The 23,198-nt window shown below is 41.9% G+C and overlaps 1 long non-coding RNA gene across 5 annotated transcripts in view; it reads right to left on the bottom strand.

The window, feature by feature from the left end:
• Nucleotides 1–3,046: 3,046 nt before the first annotated feature.
• Nucleotides 3,047–23,198, bottom strand: part of LOC143441675 (uncharacterized) — a 44,282-nt gene continuing 24,130 nt past the window's right edge. For 2 of the 5 annotated variants that reach the window (XR_013109269.1, XR_013109273.1), the window contains exon 5: nucleotides 14,503–22,098. This is a non-coding gene — a long non-coding RNA (uncharacterized LOC143441675). Of the gene's footprint in view, nucleotides 4,479–4,778; nucleotides 5,860–6,620; nucleotides 6,720–14,502; nucleotides 22,099–23,198 lie in introns of those variants that run through there. The other 3 variants (XR_013109270.1, XR_013109272.1, XR_013109271.1) reach the window with 3 other exon arrangements.

Raw genomic sequence — 23,198 nt, 5'->3', positions numbered from 1 at the left:
TACACCTTCTAAATGTGTTTGTGTTTTGAAATCCGGCATGTTAGTTACGGAGGTCTATCAACCAGCTTTTGTTTTAGTGCCCTGAGTATCACAGAACCTTGGTATTCTAAAAATAGCTTGCAAGTTGATTTTCATTTTAATGTATTAATGATAATACTACTGGTGTTGTATAGTAGCAAAAGAAAATGGAACAGATGAATAGATAAATAGGCAGACAGACAGATTGGCAGATGAATGGTAGACATAGAGAGACAGGTAGGTAGACATAGAGACACATGGTCTTAGAAGGTACAAAGAGATGTTTATGTGTTAATTTGTTAACTGGTGAATTTAGAAGAGATACAGACTTTCACTTACCATTCTTCTTACTTTTCTTTGGGTTTGGGAAAGTTAATTGTAAGTAATTGAAGAAAAAAAAATAACAAGGATTATGCACATTAGAACGTTTTTAATTCCAAGTATAACTTGAGTCCAAACAAGTTTCTCTATAAAGGAAGTTCAGATGATGTCACCATTTTCTCTCTTTCGGAAGACTGTGTCTTCTGATCAACTTGCTGTTCCATGGAACAGAGATAGCAACCCCCACAGAAGAGAAGGAAGGCACGGGATGGAGCATGAGTGTTGCTTTCTGATTGGCCCAAGCTAGATCTCTATTCCAGTTGCTAGAGTCATCCAGATGTAAAATCCTGATGCTGTTACCAAAAGGCAGACAAATGAGTATGCCGCTGGTGCTCCCTGTTCAGTGCTCCCCAGGGGAACGGCAGCAAAGACCTTAGAGAAAATGAAGGGATTATCAGCGTTCAACCATGCCGATCCATAACGGAGTCATCATCCACATCTGCTCTTTACCCCATGACTTGGGGACGACAGAAGCTGATTGTCCTTCCCCTGAACACCTGCAGTAGAGGAGCAAACTGAAAAGGAAATAACTGGACTGGATCCGATCTCAGTTGTGTCATATAGTCATTGCACTTGAACCTGAAGCCAAAGTCTGCATTTGAGTGGACCTCGACAAATGAACGGAATAAAGGTCCCAATCTCATAACTAAGTACAAGATCTGAACTTCGGACAGAGACCACCACCAAGGGCTTCCTCTGTGCTTACTACAGCCGAATGGGTTTGTTAGTGTTTGCACTACAGTGTTGTGTGTCGGGGAGTGGGGGTTGGGGGCTGTGTACATGCGTGTGTGGAGTTCAGAGGACATACTTGAGTTGTCCCTCAGGTTCCATTTGTAGCAGCTGGTGTTCTCTTGCTAATTGTGCTACCCAAAAAACCTGTTTGTAGGGACCCACAGCAGACTAAAGGAAGCCTGCTCCCGGCTGGCTCTGATTGGTAATAAAGAATTGCTGTACAGCCTATGGCTGGGCTGGGGCGGGACCTTTAGATTTACAAGGGCTAGGAACTGGCAAAAAGGAGACAGAGACTCGCCATGATTCGGAGGGATACAGATCAGCTTTAGAGCTGCAGAAGGAAAAATCATCCGAAATGTAGGTGAGAAGGAATGCGGTCCCCGGAATGCGGTCCCCGGAAAGGGCTGCCCAGAAGCCTGTTGGGCAGCAAAGACTAAGGTGCCACCTAGGAGGAGTCAGGGCAGCAAAGATAAAATATAGAATTAGAGGGCGTTACGCCAGAAGTACATACAAGAGGGAAATGTGTGCTTGCCTTGGAGAGGATTCGAACTGCCCAGCCTTTGAGCTAGCCACATTTAAAAATTAACTGGGGTGTGTGTGTGTGTGTGCGCGCGCGTGTGCCTGCCTGCCTGCCTGCCTGCCTGCCTGCCTGTCTTTCATGTCTTCCAATGGGGAATCCATGTAGCTCCTGGGCAGGTGCGAATGTGTGACCTGCCAGGAGCCAAAGCGGTGTAACCAACTACGCTATCCACTTTTTAGCTGTTTTGTTTTGGAGACAGGGTCTTTCTTTGGGGTGAGGCTCACTGATTGGGATACCTTAACTGGATAGCAAGTCTCAGAGATATGCCTGTCATGGTATTGGTGCTAGGATTAAAGAGTGAACCATCATGTTTGTTTGTTTGTTTGTTTGTTTGTTTGTTTTAACGTGGGTTCCAAGGATCAAACCCAGGTCCTCACATGTACATGACAAGTGCTTTAGTGATCAAACTCTAGATTGTTCTTTAAACAGTGTATTATTGCTTTCAAGTTTTTTTCTTTTAAACATTGAGAAATTGCCCTTTTCTCTCCTAAGCATGTGCAAAGCACTGTCAACAATTTTTAATGTTTTATCATAATGCAGATATATTGAACCCTATTATGGCTCATGGAGCTTATAAATAGTGTCACAAAGATATTCATAAACTGCAGTTACATGTGAGATTCTTGAGATACTCTGCCGCACAGAGGACCTGTCTCATCAGTCACTTTGGACGCCACAGATAAGATTTACAGTGTTGCTCACAAAACGTTAGAGGCTTTTATGTGTGACTGAAGTGCCCATCAATGACCGCTGTTTCCCAGATGGTGCTGTGAGCTGAGCTGCAAGGTGATGCAGACTCAAAAGCATTCTTCTGGTGCCTGGAGAACCCTGCATACAAGCTTGCCCAGGAAGATGATGCCCAGGACAAATTCCAAGTCTGCCCTGCGATTAGCAGGGGCCCCTATTCTAAACAAGGGTTAGACAGTACAGGTTCCGCAAGGTTTCAAACTGTCCTGTGCCCCTCTCAGGGCTATGACCACAGCCATGACAATGGAACATACTCTATCAGGGTCCTCTCTAGTCATACTGAAGGTGTGCTGTCTACCCAGGACCTTTCTAGATTGTTCTCATAGGGATGTGGGCCTTCATCTCTGTAGATCTTTCTCCTCCCTGGGAAAAAACAGACTTAGGGTACTGGGAGCCTGGATAAGGGGATGTCCCTCCCATCCTCTGTTCTTTTGGCCCAGCAGCCTTCAGTAGTCACCAGACATGCTGTGAAGTTCTCTTTCACATCACCCTTGTAGGCCTTATGATATATAAAATATATATATAATATATATATATATATATATATATATATATATATATATATATAATTTTGAATTTATTCTACAACCTTGCATGTAAGTTCCCTTAGTTAAGTGCCAAGAACTGGAGGAGAGCTCACATGCTGTCTTTTGTGTTTATCTAGAAAAAAAAACCAGAGGCTGGTGTGTTCTCCCAGGAGGGCAAATGATTCACAGCCATTCTAGCCAGCCTTGTCTCTCTCCCTGCCCTGCCCAGTGCCCTTTGTTGCCAGAGATCCTCCCCCTCTGCGTTTAGGGTAACCGTCATGAGCTCCCTGTCTTTGCCCCTTCATTGCGTTCCACATACTTAGCCACCCCAAAGGGCTAATTTGGTAGGAGCTGGAGAAACCCACGGGGGCTTGTGTCTGTGATTCATTTCCGTTGACCTTACAGAAATGATGGATGGCTCTGAGTTAACACATCCAGTTTTCAGGCCTGGCAGTGTGCTGGCTGCACAGCCAGGCCCCTTTGGCTCTCACTGAGGGGGAAACTTAAGCACTAACTGAGATTAAGTGACTCTCCTGAGGTCAAACAGGAAGTCAGGGATAGAATGAGAATTAGTGTCCCAGCTTGGGAGAGCCCTGAGGAGGGGGAAGGAGAAGAAGATGTAGGGAGACCACCTAGCTGGGTTACTACCCTTTTCCTCACTGCAACACCGGACAACTCTGGCTCTGGATGCTTTTCTCGGGTTAATAATTCATTCAGAACCTCAATAATGAATTAAGAATGTTCATGCTCACAGCATCCTCCAGTGACAGTTCTGTGCTCTGCTCCAGGAAATAAATAAATAAATAAATAAATAAAGCCACCTGCAATGCTGGTGCAGTTCAACTCGGTTTGACATGAAATGTTTAGCTCACATTGTGTGCCAAACATTGGGCTATTTCTCTCGAATAAATATTGGGGAAAGCTGAATACCTACCCACAGGAACTTGGAGTCTAATGCCCTATTTGTGCATTACATGACATTTTATTATTTGTACCGTTTCTCTTCGGGGGACATAATGCTGGGAACACATATTAGGTTTTGACTTACAACTATGAAGACATAATTGGTTAGTTTTTATTCAGCCAGATGAAGTAGCGAGTGCCAGCGTACGAACACTGACATCAGCTGCCCCCCTTCAGTTAGGGCCTTGAAAAGCCTATTGTAAATCCTTCAGTGAAATGTTTTGGCAGGAATTTTCATCCAGATATTATTCAGAGTAAAACTGAAACTGAGCATGCATCTGTTGCAATGCTTCTTCGTGCAGGGAGGTCTGTGCTGGAAAGTCTAAACACGGGCTGGACGCGCTTTGTCCAATTAAATCTCACTTCCCAATCAGTCATAACCATGCAAGCAGCTTTTCTGTTTGGAGTAAATAAAGTAGCCCTGACACTTCCTTGTCCAGCCACGTCTTGTGTTTCCCATTATTGTGACATGTTTTTAGAGTTCATGGCTGATCCAAGACTACATGAGAACAGACTCACTGGCAGAAATTCTGTTGAAAAAAAAAAAAAAAAAGCATCACACACAGGTGAACAGATTGGAGAGTGTAGTCTATGTAGCCCATTTGTTTGATATTGATCAAGCACCCCACTAGACTTGGTACTTCTTATTTAGGCCAGTGATTGACGTCTTTGAGACCCAGCTCTCCCCATGTGTGAAATACTCATGACTCACTCATACAGGGGTGATGGTCACGAAGGACAGACAGTTACTGTGTGAAAAGTTCTCAGTCCAAGACCTAAGAACTCTAGAAACACTGCTATGGAGGAGAAACAACAGGAGACACTCCTACCTCACTCTCTTCAAGTTGTCTTCCCATCCCTGTCTTCTTGAAAACATGAAACTTCTGTGATTTTTTTTTTTCTTTTTGAGAAAGAGAAGCCAACATGGATGTGCTTTCCCATGCACGTCTTTTGATCTCTGCCAGTCCTCTTCCTGAGATAGCGGGTCTCATAGCTTCACTATCCTTCTTACGGGTCCTTCGAGGATCACAGCCCATTCCTGATTCTCGAGGACCTCCTGCTGTCAGAGCCTCACTCTCTTCCCATCTTGGAGTGATTTCCCTTCCATAAACAAGGGCATTGGCTCTCTTCTTGGCTCCTACTTGACACTTGGCCTGTCCTTCTCCAGCTCCCTTTCTCCTTCAGACTCCCAGAAGACAAGGAGACGCCTCCCTTCCTCTCCTTTTCACCCACCATTCATTCATTCCTGAAGCCGTTTCCCCCGGCTCTAACTTCCTCACACCATGGAGAGAACTCTTGTCAGTCACCACGTGTTTCTAGACCTGGTGGGTGTTAGTTCATCCTATTCTTGGTTCCTAATGTCTTTTTCATTTGGCCAATGATGGGAACTGAACCCAAGGTATCATGGGTGTTAATGCTGATGATTTGTTAAGATTTCTGCTTTTTTTCATGGTATGGTTATTTGGATTCTCTACTTCCCTTCCAGACCCCATTGATTATTTTAGGGGTCCCACATCCATTATATTTGAGGTTACTAATCTTGTCTCCAACTAAGTCCTATAGAACCTCAGCATGTAACGAGTTCTCTGTGTCTTATGCCCCAGGTTCCATATTCTCTACAAACCCTCCTTTGGAATGTGGTCTCACCACCTAACTATTTCAAGTTACATGCACCCTACCCCCAAATTGCTTCATACATGTACAATAAATAGCCAGCTCTTGGGAATTATATGTCTGATGTGCATGTTGACTTAGTTGATTGTCTCTTCTTCCTACATAAGACTCCTGCCTTCTTTTTATTTATACTTCCTATTAGAATAGAATAGAATAGAATAGAATAGAAAGCTTCCTATTGCTGTTCTCCTCGGTCCTCTTCCCATTGTGCAGCCAACAGTATGATCCCTGCCCCATCTGCAAAAGAAAAAAGGTCCCCATGAACCTATACAGCAAGTGCTGTATGATACAGTAAACCATGTAGGGTGAGATTCGTGTGCTACAAATCTCTGGAGAGGGGACACTCATCCCTTGATGAGGAATAGAAAGGCCTTTCCTGAAAGAAAAAAAAAAAAAGACCTAGAAAAATCACAAAGATCATGGGCCCCTTTTTAATAGATAGTTACTCACTCAGATGTCGGTCATTTTCCTGGCCAAGAAAAGGTACAGCCAGAAGGAAAGAAACTTCAAGTGCCCTCAGACCAGTAGACTGCCAGAGGCAAGGCGCTTCAGTGCTTCTGAAACCTGAGCATCTCCAGGTTCTAGTTTGTCTTTTAAGCACAGTCTACATTAACCCATATCGGTTGGATGGGTTTCAAGTTCAGCCCCTGACTCTGCCAGCGTGCTCCCTGACTGGCCCCACACTTCCCATCTCCTTTTAACTTGAGAGGCAGGCTAAGGGAGGGATTGTTTGCTGTCTCCTGGAAGAGAAACTCTAGAAGGCCGTAGGTGTAGGCCTCTCCTGCAGGCACAATGACCACTTGATGGCTCCCAGACTTCCTAACAGAGTCGGTTCAGTTCGCGATGACACCGAAGTGTTTTTAGACAACCATCGGGGTTTGAGTATTGCACATTTAATTTTAGGACCTGTCAGTGGACATGTAACAATTCTATGTTCTCAGGAACATCAGATCTTTTTCTCAGTGAACTTGCTTGTGAAAGTTTAACAGCTCACTTACCATCTCCCCCCTCTTCCTGTATCCTGGATATAGGAACAAATACTTCCCTTCATCCAGGTGTGATTTATTCCACATTCTCTATCAGGTGATGAACGGGCACTAGAATCAATTGAATAGAGGTATGTGGGTACGTTAAAAACTCTAAGTGATAAACTTTACAGTTATGCTATCTACTCATAATTTTATTAGAGAATTCTACTTGCACAACACATAATGTATTAACCTGCTTTTTAGGCATGCTCCCATCCCCCACCCCAAGAAAATGATTCCATTGTCTTGTCTCTGGACTATAGGAACTGAGGGAACTAACTGCAGAAGGAAAAGACAGCCGAAGGGAAGGTCATAGGCATCAAGTTAACTGCTCAGGCCTATGATTAACTATGTCCGAGGAGCAACCCCTGGGGCCCTGAAATCTATGTCTCGCTGTCAGACACGCCCAGGTTCTTCCTTCAGTGCCGCAGTTGCATCTTTGTTTTGTAGGCATCCATCAGTATCCTGGTAACTTTATTTGACTGTAGTTTTTTTTTTTTTTTCTGTATTCAAGATTTACCAAGTATGTACTAGTCCCTGTTATCTCTCCAGGCTTGTGTTTTTATGTCAAGAAGGAAAGAAGCAAAAACCAAGAGAAAAGGCAAGTCAGACCCAGTGTCTGGGAGATGACATGGTGGCTGCCATCTTTTGTGAACTCAGACAGACGACAGTACAGAGATACTTTCATAGTAGACCAAATAACTGACTTTCTGTAATCTAGACTATGAATATTACTACTAATAAAGCTATTGGCAGGTGTGGCCCAGAAGTTATGAATGTGACCTAACACTTTTTTGTAGTTGACACCATTGTGTCACAATGCCAGAAGGCTGGAAATTGTTATTAGAATCTTTATTACTATCAAACATTGTGAATGTTAAATAAATATGAAAAGATCGATGGTTTAAAAATAACATTATAGTTATTAAAACAACATTAATAAAATAAATAATAGTTCTGAAAATAGCATGCTTTTATTTAGATCCATTCCAGAGAGTTTCTAAAGGCAGAGACTGAGGAGGGATCTGTGCTGTGCTGGGTGTTAAGATCAGAAAAAAGCTGAGTATCTTTGGTCCACAAACAGTCTTTCAGGGGCTCTCTGGACCTCAAAGCAGTTGCATGATTATACTTATGTGCACAAATGTCTTCTCTTTCCTTTTCCTTCTCACTCTGAAGTCTGACCACAGGTACTATAGTCTGTATGTGCACAACACCCTGCTGGCTCTTAACTTTATATGGACTTCCTCTGAAACCTTTTCCTGAGTTATCTTGAGCTAAGCGGATATTTCTAAGCAACCAGAAGGGAAAAGAGAAGTAGCATTAGCTGCCTGGCTATTCCAGGACACTGGCATCCTGTCTCAGCATGGCAGGACAATAGGCTGTATTGATCCTTTTTTTTTTTTTTTTTTTTTTTTTTCAGGTAATCAGAATCCAAACCTCAAAGTCCGTCTTTGCAATGTAAGTACTGTGTGATGGTGGGAAATGTTCTGAACACCTGCAAGGCTCAGTTTCTTTACCTGAATAATGGGAGAATGATAAGACTGGCAGGGTTATGATGACACAGCTGAGAGGAAAAGCTTCTCATTTTCTGTGTTTGTGTCTCTGTCTGTGTGTGTAGGGAGGGAGCAATGGATTTAATTGACCATGGACAGATTAACGAAAGATGAGGCTTATATGCGTGCATGGGGGCCTTTGGATGAAATGGCTCCCCACATCTCTCCACATAGCTAGGGGAAAGGGTTTGCAACTCTACAGGGGAAGAGGGAATGGGAGAAAAGGATTCTACAGAAGGAAAATGGAAAGCCAGGAGTTCTGGATAGTTTAAATGATTACTCATTGCAGTGGCCGTGGTTCACCTCCATAAAGATGTAAAGCTCCTGTAAAGAGGTTTATGACAGCTATAATTTTTGGAGAGTGAAGCTTAAATCAGTAAAAGGAGTTTAAATAAAGTGTTTTAAGCTGTTTATTCTTTGAAATTTTTAGTTTTAATGTTTTATTGGGCTGCTAAGATGTACTTACTTTCATCTCAGGATCCAGCATGCAGTGCTACCTGGGAGCTGCTGTGTAACTGGTTTTTTTCTCACTCTTGTCATAGGTTAGGTAAATCTCTCACAGATTTAGAGGTATAACCTGACCTGGCTAGATTTATGTCAACAAGCTGTTGAGGAACCTTGATTGAGAAAATGCCTCCATAAGATGTAGCTGTAAGGCATTTTCTTAACTAGCAATGAATGAAGTGCTCAGCCCACTCTGGGTGGTTCCATCCCTAGGCTAGTGGTGCTGGCTTCTATGAGAAAGCCATGGGAGCAAGCCTGTAAGCAGCACCCCTCTGTGGTCTCTGCGTCAGCTCCTGCCTCCAGGATCCTGTCCAGTTTGAGTTCCTGCCCCGAGTCCTTTCCATGATGAACAGTGATGCAGAAGTGTAAGCCAAATAAACCCTTTCCTCCCCGACCTGCTTTTTGGTCATGGTGTTTCACTGCAGCAATAGAAACCCTGACTAAGATATTACCACACAGTGGCACCACCATCCTTAGAGACAACAGCTCTCTTCCAGGCATTGACTGTGCCATGGAAATGACAGCAGCTAGTGTAGCCATGAGAAGCACCGTGCTATTTAAAGATGTATTTCTTGTCTTCACTCTTTGGCCGTAAGTACAAACGAAGGGTTTTGTCTTTTCCTGCCATTGTCTCTGACCTATAGCACAAAAAATATATCAAGCAAAGGGCTGGGGCGATGGTGTGGTTGGTTAAGTGCCTGCTTGTGCATGAGGACCTGAGCTCCACCTTCAGCACCCATACAAAAGCCAGGAGCCTGTAGACCCAGTGCTAGGAAGGCAGACAGAAGGATCTCGGGGCTAGTGAAGTCAGGGATTTTGGAGAAGAACTTAAAACTACTACATTATTAAACCAAGATGATCCCTAACCACATTCTAAGTATTTGTCCTTGTAACTGCAGATAACTATTGTCCTCAACCCTCATCAAGGAAGATTCCCCTTTACAACAGATGGACACCATTACATAAAAACCACAACTGACCAAAATGAAGTTGAGAATCACGGTCCCATTTACCTATCTACAAAACACTCCTGGACCTAAAGCTTAGGGAACACTGTGGGAGAGGGTTGGAAAGCCTGTGGGAGTCAGTATCAGGGAGTTTGCCATGAGGTTGTGTCTCCTAGTAACATCCATCAGAAGCTACACACGTAGTCTCACCAACATGACTGCTGACACATGAATTGAAAAAGGAACACAGCAATAGACATGTTAATGTGGACGGGAGAAAGCCCAAATGGCCTCGGCCCTACACAAAGAACTACAGATGTACTGGCTAGTTTTATGTCAACTGGACACTAGCTTGAGTCATCTGAGAGGAAGGAGCCTCAGCTGAGAAAATGTTTCCATAAGCTCAGGCTGTAGAAGGCCTGTAGGGCCTTTTCTTAATTAGTAATTGGTGTGGGAGAGCTCATTGTGGGTGGGGCCCTCCCTGGGCTGGTGGTCACAGGTGGTATAAGAAAACCTGCTGAGCAAGCAAGGAGAGCAAGCCAGTAAGCAGCACCCCTCCATGGCATCTGTGTCAGCTTCTGCCTCTAGGTTCCTGCCCAGTTTGAGTTCCTGCCTTGGCTTCTCTCAATGGGCTGTGACTCTGTAAGTCAAAGAAAACCCTGTTCTCCCTACATACATATACATGTAACAAAAATTCATAAAAAACACACCAGGGATTTGAGGGGCATATGGGAGTGTTTGGAGGGAGGAAAGGGAAGAGGAAGATAATGTAATTATGTTATAATCTCAAAAAAATGATAAATGTATTTTTTAAAAAGAAAAAAATAAATACAATATATGTACGAAATTAAAAATTGAGTAAAAAGCATTTGATTGATGAAGGTCTCTGTCTACAGAGATGGGATGTGGCAGGAAGATTCTAGAGCTGAAGAAAGAACTACAGTCACCCAGCCTGGAGATGGTGGCTCATCTCTAAAACCCCTATACTTGGGAGGCTGAGGCAGGAGGATCACTGTGAGTTTGAGGCTTGTCTGGACTGCATGATTAATTCAAGATCGGTCTAGGCTATGTTTAGAGACCCCGTGTTGAAAAGAAAGAAAGTCAGGAAAGAGGAGGGGGAGAGGGAGGGGAAGCGAGAGTCTAATAAAGATGCCCATGAAAACAAGGTGTATTTTATCTACTTATCTTCAATCCCTGGGGGTTGAACCCAGAGCCTTGTAAATGCTAGGTAAAGTCTCTATTACTGTTCATATTCTCAAAGTTTTGCCTATTTAAAATATCTTTGGACAGCAAGAGACTCAAACAGATAGCTCTATATAGAAGTGTTATCTGGTTTGAAGGTATTTTAAATTTAGTAGAAAAATCTTTAAGACATAAATCTTTATTTTGCTCATTAGAGAAAAACTAACAGAACAAATGCTCCATACTTCATAGATTTTCCTGTTTTAATTCTATTTGCCAGGAAATCACATTTCCTCATTCTATTTATGGTGCAGTAAGTAGCTGGGGGAGGGCACATTAGAAAAAAATATTGTAATATTTAATTACATCTAGTAAAGTTGTTGTACCAAAATAGACTGACTTTCAAATAAGAAATTTGATTTAATTTTGCTATTTATAATCTCGTTAAGGATGTATTAATTGCAAGCAGTGAAAAAGGCATTGATCCAGACCTATTATTTCATAGTCATGCAAACAAATGATCTTTAAAAATGAGCATCCCTGAATTCATACTTTATTATTGCCATTGTTATTATTATTAAAATGCTGGAGACTGAATCCAAACCCTTTTGTGTGTTATGCTGGCCCTCCACCACTAATCTATATCCCAGGCATCATTAACTCTTTTTGTAATGATTTAGCTACTTACATCAAATACTGTCAGTCAATCCAGTCACAGAATTGTATTTGAGGAGTTAACAATTATTTAAGGGGTGGTGATGGTTTTCTTATTTCAACAAGTACCCTAGGTTCACCCATTTCAAGTACCCCCAACAGTTGCTTATGACAAGTAAGAAATTAAAATTGCTAAACTGGTCTATTTACTTAAAAAAAAATCCCTTTGCATGCTGTCAGCATTTTCTTTATGGAATTAATTCTCTTGGAATATAAGTTCTTAAAGCAGTAGCTTGTAGCTCTGATGTTATGAGCCATGGGTGTGCTGTTATTTGGGTAGGAGAGGGGATAGTCAGCATTTGTGATGAGTTAAGGTCATGTCACTCTGACTGATTCCATCATCATGAAACAGTGTGAGCATAAGCATGCCTGAAGTGACAATGATGGTGACAAGCACCACGGCGATGATGAAGGTGGTGGTGGTGGAACTGTACCTTTGCTCCCAAGTCGGCCCTAATTTTCTGTTTTGCCTATTATTACAGCAGGGATATGCACAGAACGCTACCCAAGAGTTCTTGTGCTGAAAGGTGATTCCGTATCCCTTATCAAAGAAGTTGCTTTCTGTAGCAAAAGGACATTACAGAGAGTCACAACTGGTCAAAACCTCAGAGAACCGCTGACCATGAGGTGCCCGTTTACAACGTAACCCCTACACCTAAGGCTCAGGGAACAACTTACAAGAGAGGGTGGAAGGATTGTAAGAGCTAGAGGACCAGACATCTACCATGAGGTTGTTCCTTTGATAATGTGATGGAGAAGTTGCATCCATGTGATATCAACAATATGGTGCCCTAAAATATTCTGAAAAATAATGACACCAACTGACATGCCAGTATGGATAGGGGAAATCTCATAAAGAGTTACAGGCAATCAGTGGGTGCTGAGAGAAAGAATAAGTTTTCCTATGGACAAACCTCCCTAAAGGTTACGTAATCCCAAGCTGTCAGCCCTGAACACATGTACATATGACCAATATTAAATGGAACCAGCAGGCTGTATTTAAAAAAATATGTCATATTAATCAGAATTCTTTAGATGTTTAGAACTTAAAAACCATATCTATCTATCTATCTATCTATCTATCTATCTATCGAGAAAGGGAAACAGAAACAGAGAGAAAGGGGATTGATTAGAATGTTTTACAGGCTGTGGTCCAGCTAGCCCAACAATGGCTGTCTACCAATAGAAAATCCAAGAATCCAGTAGTTGGTTCTTTCCATGAGGCTGGACATCTCAGCTAGTGTACACCAGAATCCTAAAGAAGTAGCCTTTAGTGCAGTGAAGAGATGAACTTGCTAGTGAGAGCAAGAACAAGCAGGCCAAGGCAGCAATCTTCCTTCTTCTATGTTCCTAAATAGGCTTCCAGAAAAAGGTGTGTCCCTGATTAAAGGTGGATGTTCCTACCTCAAAATATCTGAACCAAAAGTGTATCTTCCTATTTCAAAAGATGCAGATTAAAAGTGGATCTTTCCACTTCAAGTGACTTATTTAAGAAAAAAAATGAAATATCTCTGACAGATATTCCTAACTGCTTGGGTTTTAATTAATTCCAGATGTAATCAAGTTGACAACCAAGATCAGCCATCACATGTTTTGGGGTTTTTTTTTTTTGTTTGTTTGGTTTTTTTTTTTTGTTTTTTTCGAGACAGGGTTTCTCTGTGTAGCCCTGGCTGTCCTGGAACTCACTCTGTAGACCAGGCTGGCCTGAAACTCAGAAATCTGCCTGCCTCTGCCGTATTTTTTTTTCTAAGAAAAAAAAAAAAAAAGAAAATAAATGTGACCTCCATTGTGAGGTAATACAAGGATGTAAATGTAATATGACAATAGTGTTTAGAAGTAAGATCTATGAAAAGGGAGCTCCCATGATTGCACCCTGGTCAGGCTGTAAGAGGGAAAGAGCCCAGAACACACACACACACACACACACACACACACACACACGGATGCATGCATGCATGCACGCACCCATGCGCACCCACACCCCCCCCTCAATCTCACTCTCTGTCTTTTGCTATGTGATGCTCCTGTAGTCTCTGACTGCCAGCAAGACCATCACTAAATGTAATATCTTGACCATGAACCTCCAGAACTGTGAGCCAGTCTCAAGTATTTCAGTATAGTTTGGAAGATGGGTGGTTAAAACCAAGCATCACGCTGGGCAATGGTGGCTCATGCCTTTAATCCCAGCACTTGGGAGGCAGAGGCAGGCAGATTTCTGAGTTTGAGGACAGCCTGGTCTATAGAGTGAGTTCCAGGACAGCCAGGGCTACACAGAGAAACCCTGTCTCAAAAAGCAAACAAACAAACAACAACAACAAAAACGAAAAAAAACAAAAACAAAAAAACTGAGCCCGAGCATCACTTCCTCATAGGAGATGAATGCAAGGTAGCATGTCCTACCTCTCTCCCCCTGGCTTGTGGCATGTATAGGCCTTAGTAAAGTTAAGAACTGTTTTCTCCTACTGGGAACTCCTTTAATGTTTCATCAACATGAGGTCTGAATTCAGCATGGGAAGAAAAGAATATTAAGTTTTATTCTTTCCAGCAAGACAACGATGATGATGATGACGATGACGATGATGACGATGACAACAGCAATGACAATGATTAGGGATTTTTTTTTTTAAAAAAGGTTTCATGTAACCTAAGCCAGCCTTGAACTTTCTCTGTTGCTGAGACTGGCTCTGAACTTTTGATCCTCTTGCCTTGGCCCCTGAATTCTGGAATTGTAGGTATATAAAACCACATCCTGCTCAGGCAAGATTACTCCCTGTCTACTGAAGAACTAGTCCCAATCTCAACCCCGGTCCCTGTGGTGATATTCCGGGCCCATGTTCTCAGAGAAGACAGGCAACAGCAAAGATGATCACTGTGGTCTACTTTTTCTGTGACAAGCTTGGGCATTGACACCGCGACCTAGTCCTTACCAAAAAGTATGTCTTTTGGGGGCACTTCTGGGATAACTTTTTATTGTTAATTAAAAACAGAAAAATGCACAGAAGAACACATTTCTCTCCCTTATTTGCCATCTTTGTATTTATAGGTGGTACCTGCTGCAGCGCTGGAACCCATGAGAAGAGATGCTGTTGACTGCACAGGATGCTGAGCTGCTGAGCCAGACACAGGAAAGTACCTTGTCCTTGGTGGTATGGGATACCACTGGAGAAAATGTAGAATTCCTGTTTCTTCGAGTTCCAAATACAGAACATTTTAAGTCAGTTACTGCTAAAACAGCTTCGAGTTCATCTTTGGCTTGTATGCAAAGAATATTCTCTTAGAGACCGCTTTGTGGGATTCCCCAGTTTTAGGACTCTTGAATCAGGGATTAGACCTTCACATTGGAAAAGGGCCAGCACATCCAACTGTCTGAGCATTGGTTCCGTTGCTGGCTAGAAACAGAATTATTAAGCAAGGGTGTGGTGATGTCTGCCTGGAATCACAGCACTTGGCATCATGAGTGTGAACACAGCCTAGACGGTAAGAGCTTGTCTCAAAAACAACAATAACAAGGAAAAAAAACCAAAAAAAAAAAAAAAAACCAAAAAAACAAAAAAAAAAAACAAACAAAAAAAAACAATTAGAGTCTGGAGATGTGACTCCGTCAGAGCACTTTTCTAGCATGTAAAATCTCCTGGGTTCAAAATAAAACAAAAATAACTCAAGACTGTAAAGATATTCCTTAACTTACGTGGTTGTAATGTAACAGACTCATAAGTTCAGATTGTGAAATGGGTGTAATATATGTCACCTACTGAATGTTAGAGTTGAGTACAGTATACTGTAAAGCATCAGTTACCTTTCCTTGTAAGCACACAACTCTCTGAGACCTGTGTCTTGTTGTCACTGCCTAGCAGCTTGAGATACTAGTCCATTCCATACCAATATTCTGGAAAAAGCAACTTAGAATCCAAAGTATGATTTCTAGTGAATATAAATATTGTAAAATAAGAAAAATAAGGTCCCAAATTGAAGCATCCTAAGTTGGGAGCCATCTAGGAAAGATCAATGTTAAAAGATAATTGTAGTAAAAGCCAGATTAAAACATAGGCAACAACAAGAAGGAAAACCATACACCAACTTCCCTGATGAGCACAGGCACAAAAATATTCAACAAGGTACTTACAAGATACATTTAGAAGGCCATACCTGATAATCAAGACAGTCTTATCAAACAACACAAGGCTGGTTTGATACATACATAACTCAACTATCATACAACTGTAATACAACAAATAAACAGATTTTAGGACAGAAATCACATGATCATTTTGATGGATGGAAAAGTTACTCTAAGTCCCAGCACAAAGATGCTTGCACATTCGTGTGTGTTATTGCACTATTCACAACAGATAAGAAATGAAACCAGCCTTGATATTCCCCCCAACTGGTGAATAGATAAACTGTGGTCCTAGTGCACAGTATTATTTTATTTCTCTAAAAAGGAAACGGAAATTATGACATTTGAAGGAAAATGGATAGAACTGGAAAACCACTATGTTAAGTAAAATGACTCAGACTCAGAAGAACAAATGTCACATACTCAGATCCTATGTTTTAAATTATATGCACATGGGCATGGCACACACACACACACACACACACACACACACACACACACACACACACTGAAGATAATGAGATTAGAAAGGGCAGCATGAGAGGGGAGGCAGAGCTCTTTAGGTGGAGAACAAAGTAGACAATGGGGAAATACGTGAAGTGGGGAGGGCATCCACTTCTGGGCACAAGGAACGGGAGAGGAGCACAGGGAGGAGAACCAAAAAGAACAAATGTATGAAAATGCCATAACGAAACACATTGCTTGGTGTGCCAACTCAAAAATTGCTAAAGAAAAAATACTTTAAATATATTTGGAGAGAGAGACAGAGACAGACAGAGAGAATGCATGAGTTATTGGCTTGTATAACTGTGATACCTAGAGAGTCTTAAGCCTATATGGTTGATGAGGAAGCTAGAGATGAGGGTGGGGCAAGAGGATGTCTGAAATCTGTAGGGAAAGCCAACAGGCTGGAAACTGAGGCAGTACTTCCTTGTTATACAGAGGCAGAATTCCTTTTCTCTGGGAAGCCTACTTACTTGTTTGCTTGTGGATATATGTGTGCATGTATTTTGCTTTTACGTATTTTACATGACAACTGCATGTATAAAATACATTCACTGCAATGTCTGGTGTGGTGTAAAAGCAAACAAATGAACTCTACAGCACATAAAATTAGGTTTCATACTCCCCTATGAAATGGGCAGCAAAGTCCTTCCAACACCAAAGCTGACATCAATCAGCAAAGTTCTAGCCCACACCCTGACCTCCTGGTCAGCCTTTCAGCTATCCCATACTAAAGCACAAAGGCTTTTGAGGAGAGATACATGGATGAATAAAGACCAATCCAGGCAGAAGCAGATGACTAATAAAGTAAGGTGAATGTCCTCATGGAGAGCAGAGAAAAACAGTCAGGAAACTAGGAGACAGCCACTGGGGCAAAATGATCCAAGAGTGAGAGGGGGCTCCTGGGAATTACACATTGGGTATTACACATATGATAACAGGAATGGCACCCCAATTAAACAAAGAGGGAAAGACTCCTAAGAAAAGACAGAAGCTGCAGATGGAAAACATATCCTCCTGCCATAAGAGCTGGTTTAGGAAGGCCACTATCTGAATAAGATCCCCTCTGACAAGGTATAGGAAGCACACTGGAATCCCAGCATCATAGCTGGCTCAGGTGAGTTCAAGGCTCTATTGTTTTTTGATAATTCTTCCCTCCTTCCCTCCCTTGTAACCTAGGGAAGAATGAAGGGTGGAAGGGAGAGAAAATGGGGAGGGAGGAAGGGGGGAGACAAGGGGAGAAGGGAGAGAGTGATTTCCAGAAAGAGAACAGAGAAAATGGAGGGCAAGGAGGAGAGAAAATTATCAGAAAGAATAGGGGCTTTAAACATCATTCATTTCCAAATTCAAAGGATTTATAAAGTTTCAAGCCCAGAAGATATGTATCAGAACCATGTCATTTCATCATCTAAGAAACTGATGATGGAAAAGTTTTGAGTGAGCAGGGAGGGTAGATTATACTTGTTTCTCAGTACCTGCCAAAAGTGGGCTCAGGACCTGCAAGGATGCCTAAATTCCTTACAGAAATGACAGTGGTTGCACATCACATATACATCCTCTCTCACACACTTTAACTCATTTCAATGCATAGACTACCCAATACAGTGTGGTGTAAATAGGTTTACACTGTATTATTTAAGGAATGGAGACACACCCGGGCAGTAGTGGTGCATACCTTTAATCCCAGCACTTGGGAGGCAGAGACAGGTGGATTTCTGAGTTCGAGGCCAACCTGGTCTACAGAGTGAGTTCCAGGACAGCCAGGACACAGAGAAACCCTGTCTCAAAAAAACCAAACAAACAAAACAAAACAAAACAAAACAAACAAACAAAAAAAAACAAAAACCAAACCAAAACAAGGAATGGAGACACAGATAATTTTCTCCATATTTTTATTTTGTTTTGGGGTAGTTATGAGTAGAATGAGACAGAGTCCCTTTACATAGCCCCAGCTGCCCAGAACTCACTATGTAGACCAGGCTGGTCTCAAAATCACAGAGATACACCTACCTCTGCCTCCCCAGTTCTGGGATTAAAGCCGTGTGCCACCACACATAGCTTTTCTGAATATTTTCCATCTAAGAATGATTAGCTCTGCTGATGTGAAACCTTGGGTGCGGAGGGCTGACTGTGTCTATAAATAATCAAGAGTTGATTGACTTCCTCATCAGTAGAGGACAACAATGTCTTCTGAGAAAAACATTTTCACCTGGAATTCAATTCAATTCTTAACCAAACCTACTAAGTTTACGGGTAGAAAATGGCCTTTTCATAAATGAAGTTCACCCCAAACCTTTTTCCATGCCTCTTTCCTCAGTAAATAATGGAAACAGTGAGGTTCCTCCAAAGGAGTAATGAGAAAAGAGGAGGGCAGGAGCCCAGAGGTTGACAGGTGCAGGGAACAAAAGGCCCGGAATACTCAGCAGGATGCTATAGGGGATTCCCGGGGTGTACCTGCATTAGACAGAAACACTTGGTCCAAACTTCAGGAGCTTGGAGATTCTGGACAAGAGGGCTCTAGGGATAGGAATCTCATCAGACCCATAAGTGTGGTAGTTTGAATAAGAATGGCCTCTGTGCGTGCACTCATAGATTTGAATGCTTAGTCATTGGGGAGTGGCACTATTTGAAAGGATTAGGAGGTATGGCTTTGCTTGGAGGTGGTGTGTCACGGGGTAAGCTTTGAGGTTTCAAAAGTCCAGGCCAAGTCCTGTCTCCCCCACCCCCTCCCCTCTCCCTCTGTGCCTGCAAATCAGGATGTAAGTCTACTGTTCTAGGGCTTGCCATGCCTGCTGCCATGCCCCTCCCACCACCCCATGATGATAACGGACCAAGCTTTTGAAATTGTTAGCAAGCCCCGAGTTAAATGGTTTTCTTTATAAGAGTTACTGTGGCCCTGGTGTCTCTTTGTAAATAATAGAACTCTGACTAAGACACATAGTAAGAGATGTGTTATCTCTTGGGTATGGTCTGAGGATAGAAAACTGACGCCAATGTTTTTAAAAGCAAGAAAATAATTAAATCCAAGAAAAGTAAAAGGCTATTCAAGAAAGAGAAAAGTAATAGTATTGATTAGTATGCCTGGTGCAGTAATGGATATTTACTGCCAAGATAATACAAGTATTATTTAACAGAGTTAATATTTATGTGAAAGATGCTGCTTGTGGTGAAAATAGGAAATGAAACCTAAATCATAATTGGTTATGGAAATTGATAATGTTCTGGTTTGTTTTCTGTTGTTACAATAACACAGTGGTTGAAAGCAACTTGGAGAGGAAGGGGTTTACTTCAGTTTGCAAGTTATAGTCCATTATTAGGGAAGCCAAGGCAGGAAATCAAGGCAGGAACTAAAGCAGAAACCATGGAGGAATGCTTCTTATTGGCTTGCTCTTCGTGGCTTGCTCAGTTGGCTTTCTTATGCAGCCCAGGACCATGTCCAAGAGGTGACATCATTCATTAATCAAAAAAATACATTATACATTTGCTTCAGGCAAGTCTGATAGATGCATCTTCTCAGCTGATATTCCCTCTTCCCTGATGACCTGAACTCTTGTCAAGTTAACAAAAACAACACAACAAAAAAAAAACATAAGCAGCACAGACCACGTACAGCATTGTAAAATCAAGAAATTGTGATCAAGAAATCAAGACTTGGGGATGGGGATAATGATAATAATTTAAAAGGTAAAAATGTTTGCCTTTGGGCTAAAAAAAAAAGATAGGGAGAGGACTATGATTTACATAATCATTTGTCCTTTCTATCCATACTCAATTTTGACAAAACAAAAACAAGAAAAACCAAAAATAATTTCCCAAACTAGTAGGATGGAACCCAAACTCCTAACTGACTAGGAACTTGGTTTATCAAGCCATACTGGCTTTATTCTAATACTTAGCTTTGCAACTTACAAGCTGTTTAACACTGGGCAGGTTGCTCTAGCTTTCCCAACTCTGAGTAGGGGACTGTGGTGGTCTGAATATAATTAGCTCTTGGGAAGTGGCACTATTAGGAGGTGTGGCCTGGTTGGAATAGGTGTGGCCTTGTCGGAGAGTGTGTCACTCTGTGGGTGGGCTTTGAGGTCTACTAGTGCTCAAGCTGTGCCCAGTGTGGAAGAGAGCCTGCCTCCTCCTGGCTGCCTCCTGATCAAGATGAGGAACTCTCGGCTCTTCCAGCACCATGTCTGCCCGCATGCTGCCATGCTTCCCACCATGATCATATTTGACTGGACCTCTGAAACTGTAAGCCAGCCCCAATGATGTTTTCTTTATAAGAGTTACCTTGGTGGTGGTGTCCCTTCACAGCAATGAAACCCTAAGACAGAAGTGATGATGGTTTCCATAGTTACTGCTCAGCAGCCCTGCTTATGAGGAATGAAGAAACAGAGCAAGGGAAGACTAAGCATGGTGCCTGACACACAGCTTTTACCAGAGTTCCTTTTGTTATCAGCCTGATACAGTTTTTGGTAATCTCTCTCCAATCTGTTCTGACCTCACGTCTTATAGTTCTAGAACAACTCCACACTTGGTCCAGGCAAGCCTGAAACTTTCTGAAATGTAACTGTGTCCCTAGGATTGCTTGCTCAGTTGTTGGCTTTCTTACTGATAAAACTAATATGACCAATACTTGTATCTACAGGATTGAAGTTCAAGATGTAGGTATTTCTTCCACAGGTTAAAAGTTGATAGAGTCCAATTTTTATTCAAGACATGTCAATCTTAGCATTGTCTGAATTTTTTTTGTGTGTGTGGTTTGAATGAGAATGGCTTCCATAGGCTCATATATTTGAATACTTGGTCCCTACTTGGTGGAAATGTTTGGGAAGGATTAGAGAGTATGGCCTTGCTGGAGGAGGTGTCTCACTGGGGTTAGGCTTTGAGGTTTCAAAAGATGTGGGTCATGCCTAATCTCTGTCTGTCTGTCTGTCTGTCTGTCTGTCTGTCTCCCTGCCACCCTTCCTCTCTCCCTCTGTCATGGCTGTGTCTCAACATGTGAACTCTCAGCTACTGCTCAGTCATCATGCCTACCTGTCTGCTGCCATGATGGTCATGGCTCTAAAACTGTAAGGCCCAATAAATACTTTCTTCTATAAGATGCCCTAGTCATGGTGTTTGTCACAGGCATAAAGAAACAGTTAAGACAGTTTGGTTCTGGTTTGAAATGTTTTGTTGTTGCTTCTGGGACTTCATCTTTATACCTTTACTTCTGAGCAAATGAAGACAGGGAAGCAGGAAGGGTAGGATTCTTGAAAGATAGATAGTGCTAGAACTAAAATATCAGCCAACAATTTTGCAATGTAGGCACAAACTACTCCTTGCTGCCCTACATAGTCCCATCTCATCCCTGACAGCCACTCTTGATGGGTGGGGAGCAATTTGTTTTGTAAACCAGAGAAATGGTAGGTAGGTCGGCCATACTCCCAAGAGTAGTTGGGTAACACTAACTGGACTGGATGGGAAGGGAAAGAAGAATAAGACTCAAGGTTAGGTGGGTAGAGAGGTGAGGGAGGAGAGAGTGGTTATGGGAGGAGGTGTGTGTGTGTTTGTGTGTGTGAATATAGTCAAAATATATTCTATGAAATTCTCAAAGATAAAGTGATTTTTAAATAAAATAAAACATAAAGGTTACACTAATAAGATTATGCTAATTTTCACAATTTATATTCTTTCAGTTTCATAATCACTTTAATTTCATAGTCTTCTATAGACATACTCCTGGGGGATGTACTCACTTGTCTGGTTTTTGTTGTTGTTGTTGTTGTTGTTGGTTGGTTGGTTTTTTTGTCTCACTCCTTAAAATGTTTAATTTCAGCCAGGCAGTGGTGGCATGCGTACTTGGGAGGTAGAGGCTGGCAGATCTGAGTTGAAGGCCTGCATGAGCAACAGACCTAGTTCCAGGACAGCCAGGGTTATACACAGAGAAACCCTGCCTTGAGAGACGAAAAAAAAAAGTTTGCTCTCTTGTGTAACAAAGCAAGGACAAAGTAATATTGGGATAGTATTAATTACATGTCATTGCTTTAAATAATCACAAGATTCCATAATTTTATATACATTTAATAGTTTGATTTTTTTTCAGATTTAAAGAAGATCCCACTTTCTTTCTCTGTCATCTGTACCTGCATTCAGGTACTCTCCAGGGTCTTGTGCAAATTAACTAGTGTGGCTTCATTCCTTACCTTTGCCAGCAGTGTCTGACTGGTTTTGTTGATACTTTGAACATCCTTAAGCCACTGTTGTAAGCTTTACATTTATAAGTTTGAAAACTTTCCTCATAGGGTAAATACTTGATGACAAGTTGTATCATTGAGCTAAATTGGGTTTTTTTTCTAGGTAACAATAAAATGAGAGGTGAGAACATTTTAATTCAAAATAGAAAAGTTGGCACCCTTCCAATGGCAGGAAATTCATTTGACCCCTGCTATGCCTGATTAAGAGAGACATAAACCCCTTAGGCATACTTTCAGCTTGCCCACTTTCCCCTGGCTTTAAATATTGTTAAAGCAAAAGATATTTAAGTGGACAAACAGTCTCTAAAACTAATGCTTTGATTTCAATTGCTAGGTCCTGCTCCTGTGTTCTCCTTACCAAATCAAATACTATATTGCTTTGGATACACCTTCAGTAAAGCCAAGCATTCTCTACATAATTAATTTCTTCTTCCTTCCTTCCTTCCTTCCTTCCTTCCTTCCTTCCTTCCTTCCTTTTTCTTCCTTCCTTCCTTCCTTTTTCTTCCTTCCTTCCTTCCTTCCTTTCTCTTCCTTCCTTCCCTCCCTCCCTCCCTCCCTCCCTCCCTCCCTCCCTCCCTCCCTCCCTCCTTTCTTTCTTTCTTTCTTTCTTTCTTTCTTTCTTTCTTTCTTTTTGGTTTTTCGAGACAGGGTTTCTTTGTGTAGCCCTGGCTATCCTGGAACTTACTCTGTAGACCAGGCTGGCCTCAAACTCAGAAATCTGCCTGCCTCTGCCTCCCAAATGCTGGGATTAAAGGCATGTACCACCACTTCCCTGCCTCTACATAATTTCTTATAAACTA

This window comes from Arvicanthis niloticus, chromosome 3 (genome assembly GCF_011762505.2).
Source record: "Arvicanthis niloticus isolate mArvNil1 chromosome 3, mArvNil1.pat.X, whole genome shotgun sequence".
Classification (NCBI taxonomy): domain Eukaryota; kingdom Metazoa; phylum Chordata; class Mammalia; order Rodentia; family Muridae; genus Arvicanthis; species Arvicanthis niloticus.
This window is presented reverse-complemented; position numbering and strand designations above follow the sequence as displayed.